Here is a 4,755-nt window from a genome sequence, read left to right on the forward strand (position 1 = left end):
GACAGACGATTGAACCGCTCGGAGCTCGTGCACTCCGCGACCAAGGGCAGTTCCCGATCGTTGTTCTTGCAAGCCTCCAACAACGATTTCACCCAACGAGGATCCACTCGCTTCTCGCAACCTTCTGTGTTCAGCTGTGAAATTTAATGCCGAAGGAAAAAAAATTGGATCTCAAAATACAGAACAAGAAAGGGGGAAAAAAATACAGCACTACAAGAAGTTAGATGCTTGAAACTTCTCTGCGTGGATGACAGTAAGAAAGAACGCTGGAAGTGATGAACTAAGCACAAATGGACGCTGGAATAAGTTAGATGCTTGAAACTTCTCTGCGTGCACGGCGCTGGTCTGGTGAGAGCGAGGGAAAAGTAAACTTTCAGAAGATTAGGGCGGGTTAAATTGTTTTGGGTTTCAAAATAAGAAACTTTAGATACAAAAACAATGCGCCAGCCTTGCCAATAACACACGTGGCTTCAGTGGCAGGGGGAGTGTTAGCTATTATAATTACCAGGTCCCCTGTTCGAACTAGCTAGGTAACATTAAATGTTTTTTTTAACCTTTTTGAGCCAAAATTAATGTGTAAAAATTGGGCATTTTCCAGATTCGAACATAGGACCTCTACACTGAAACGAACAAGCGTGGCCAGCTAGGCTAATGAATTTAATTGAAACCATTGAGCAATAGAAAATATATATAATATGCAACTGTATATGTTTTACAAAATTTAATTAATCACATTTTAAATTAAAAATATAAATAGTAATAATATTTAATTAACTATATACATGATTTTATTATCTATATCTCTCACACATTTTTAATTAATTATATTATCTCCTTTAATGATTTTATTTCTCAATCCTCTCATACATATGTTCATCATCAAATATTATTATGTCAATTAAGTATGCTCACACTAATTTAATTATAATAATCTCTCACATATATTTAATTATGTTATCTCTTTCAATTATAATATCCTTCTCTCTCTCACACATACAGACTATCTCTCTTCCAATAATATTTACATCTACCTCTCACCTCTCACCCTCTCACACACACACTCTATATTTCATTACTTATCCCATCAAACTTGTATACTTTTTCATGCATGCCTCCATCTCATTTCTCTCCCATGCATAATGTTTTTCTATTCCATCTCTCAAACATTTGGATATGGGATATGTGTGTTAAACACACACTCCAAACTTTCTTCCTCTTCCTTTCTCTCTCAAACACCATATTATCTTTCTTTTAGTCTCTCTCTAACACAAAAATACATAAAAAAACATTAATTATCAAAGTTACTTAATTACGCAAATAAAAGATTATAATATAAAATTTTTACAAAAAAAAAGATTAAAAAAATGTGAAAAAACTTTCAGCGGCGACAGGAAGCGTCGCCGCTGAAAGAAGATTCAGCGGCGACAGTTAGTTGCCGCTAAAACCACATTCAGCGGCGACTTGAATTGTCGCCGCCGTGGTGCACACTTTCGGCGGCGACAAAATGAAAGTTGAAGCTACAGCGGCGACAATAATAAGTCACCGCCATAACTCTCACTTTTGGCGGCGACATACTTGTCGCCGCAGAAAGGCCGACTTTTAGCGGCGACAACTATTGTCGCCGCTGAAAGTCATATTTTCAGCGGCGACTCCCTTTGTTGCCGTTGAAAGTGGTCGCTGAAAGTCCAGATTTTTGTAGTGAAACTACTGTCGCTTTTGGCCAAAAAACGAAATAATAAATAGTTGAAAATTTGAATAAACTAATAATTTCACATGGATAATTCATCAATGTTCAATGTTAAGGGAAAAAAAACGAAGTATGATACTAAGAAAAGAAATTATAATTTTTTATTTCATATAAAATCATATGGCCTCTTATGACATTTAATTGTTGAAGTTTATTTTATTATCTAAATATCCTGTTATATATAATATCTAAATTTAATAAATATTGGTAAATATGTTTAAAAACGAAGAAATAATTTGTATCATTTAAAAATATATTTCACCTGTAAATTGAACATGTTTAGTTAATTATGATATTGTGAGTGGTATTGTTAAAACAAACGCGTGTCAATTTCAAAATCCAAAATAATAGATTGCTCATGACAAAAATTATTTTTTTGTTCTTTTTTTTTTTGCCAACTATTTTTGTTCAAGTTATATAGGTTAACACGTCCAAACCTTATATATAATTCACTATATTCCAACTCTTGTAGGATTAAACTTCATGTTTATATTTATTTTAATGTTTATATTTATTTTAAGTACTTAACTGTGTAGTGAGTCGACAATATTATATTAAACTAAAATCGGTCCACGCGTATGCGTATTAATTTGGTGAGATCCTTTTTCCTTTTTTTCTTACTTTTAAAATTCAATCAGGTCAAAACTGATCATATGCAGGACTGATTAAACAATCTTGGGTAGAAAATTACAAAAAGAAAAGGGCATATATAATAATATTATTGTTCAAATTCATCAATCTCACTGTATTTTTGTTCTTGTAATGCAAGAAAACTAAACGAAGATCGTGGTTTTACCAGTTCCCATCCACATGTTGCTGAAGCGACGACAAGCTGAGCAAATCTTTTTGGGGCTAGCTAGGAACGGTTCAAGTCATCGAAGTTTATAAAATAAAGGGTCAGCAAGTTGGCTCAGTCTTTTCCTCTTCACCGATTCTTCCAGACTTGTTGAAAAGAAAATCTAATCCTTAACATATAAATAAATCATCCCATATATATATATCAACCACTCCTCACCAACCTCTTATTCAAAACATTGTCATCTGTTTTGATTCCATATGACCGCTTCCTTAAAATCCTCAATGTCTTCACTTTGTGTTTTCAAGTCCAATGTATCACCAAAGCTTCATTATCCTCCACGAACGTGTTCCTCAGTTATGAATAATAATGCACCATGTTCAAGAAAGCTGGTTCGGAAATCGAAGGCATCCGTGAAGGCTGTTTCATTTGAAGATCAGGTCAATATCAAGAGCCACGACGATGAAGGTTTCTACGATCTTCACGAGTCCAATAAGGCCACTCTTCAGCTGTACGCGATTCTGGAGACAGTTTGCGACAGAATCGAAATGCATTACAACGTTGGCGTTCAACGTGATAATTGGAACTCCCTTCTCTTGAACTCCACCAACGTGATCACGCTTGCCGCCACGACCATGGCCGGTGTCGCCTCCTCATTGCACGATGGCGCGGAGCAGCTTTTTGCTCTGAAACTGTCGTCCACTCTTCTGTTCTCTGCAGCCACGTGGATGTCCCTCGTCATGAACAAAATCCAACCTTCGCAGCTCGCCGAGGAACAACGAAACGCTACGAGGTTGTTCCGACAGCTTCAGGCTCAGATTCAGACCACCATCGCCGTCGGAAATGCCACTGAGGAGGACGTCAATAATGCAATAGAAAAGGTTTTAGCACTCGACAAGGCTTACCCACTTGCCTTACTCGGAGGAGCCATGGTCGAAAAATTCCCTTCAAAGTTCGAGCCTGCGATTTGGTGGCCTTCTTCATCAAAGACAGAATCGCCGTCGTCTTCTTCTTCTTCTCCGGATCTTACGAAAAGCTCGAGTTCGACGAAAAATGGATGGAACGAGAAGCTGGAAATGGAAATGAGGGAGATTATAGAAGTGGTGAAGAGAAAAGACGCAGAGGACTACGAAAGGCTAGGAAACTTGGCTTTAAAGATGAACAAAATCATGGCGATTTCGGGTTCTTTATTCACTGGAATTGCAGCGTTAGGATCTGCAATATTTCTGGGAAATAATAATAATGATAATGGCTCGTGGGGAATCATGATAGTGGCTGTAGTTGCAGGAGCAATGGCGAGTGTTGTGAATGCGTTTGAGCATGGCGGGCAAGTAGGGATGGTTGTGGACATGTACAGATACTGTGGAGGATTCTTCAGGCTTTTGGAAGAGACACCGAATCGACGCTTGAAGAGAAGAACTGTGAGAAAAGAGAAAATGGAGAGATCTTTGAGATGAAGATGGCTCTCATTTTGGGAAGAAGCGTTTCGCAGCTCAGAAAACTTGCATCTAAATCTGCTTTCTGCCGTTCACAAGGATCTGAGGTCGATGAATTCGCCAGCAAACTTTTCTGAAAATATTATTTTCTTCTTTTTTAGTGTCTAAAAATCTGGATTTAGACTGATATTAATAATGACCTAATTAAAGCTCTTTAATTACTAATTCTTGATTATTCTTTACATTTTTTATATTATTGATTTCTTGTAGCTTGTACACGGTCTTCTGACTTTTCAAACATTAAAGGTGTAACTATTCATTTTCATTTTCATGTATATAATATAATAAATATATTTGCTTTCTGCAATGTTTCAATGTGCAAAAATTAAATCAACTTGCAGTACAAGCAAAGTGATGTGACTCACATGCACACCGAGAGAGATATTTCTACCCAAAAAGAAAAAAGATAAAAAGGATTTCACATGAATAATAGACTATGTAATTAAGGTGTTAAAATAAATTATACTAGGACATATATACTTCTACTCATTTTATGTCAATTACATGAAAAGATCCGGTCACCCAACTATATACCTGAAAAATTATCAAAACTACCAAAAAAAATTTGTTTTAGATCTTTGATTAATTCCTTCGGGTCATACTTTATAGTAATTTAGTTCGGATATATATACTCCGTCTCTTATTAGTCTCTTATTATAAGATCTAATTTTTTAAATAGGTCTGTCCCTTTTTATAAGATCATCTTTGAGTTTGTT

At 36.1% G+C, this 4,755-nt stretch overlaps 1 pseudogene; it reads left to right on the top strand.

Moving 5' to 3' along the window:
- Positions 1-2,836: 2,836 nt before the first annotated feature.
- LOC114749173 (probable F-box protein At4g22030) lies at positions 2,837-4,257 on the top strand (annotated as a pseudogene).
- The last annotated feature ends 498 nt before the right edge of the window (positions 4,258-4,755 follow it).

This window comes from Neltuma alba, unplaced genomic scaffold, assembly GCF_004799145.2.
Source record: "Neltuma alba isolate B1F8T4 unplaced genomic scaffold, ASM479914v2 tig00005970_pilon, whole genome shotgun sequence".
NCBI classification, from domain to species: domain Eukaryota; kingdom Viridiplantae; phylum Streptophyta; class Magnoliopsida; order Fabales; family Fabaceae; genus Neltuma; species Neltuma alba.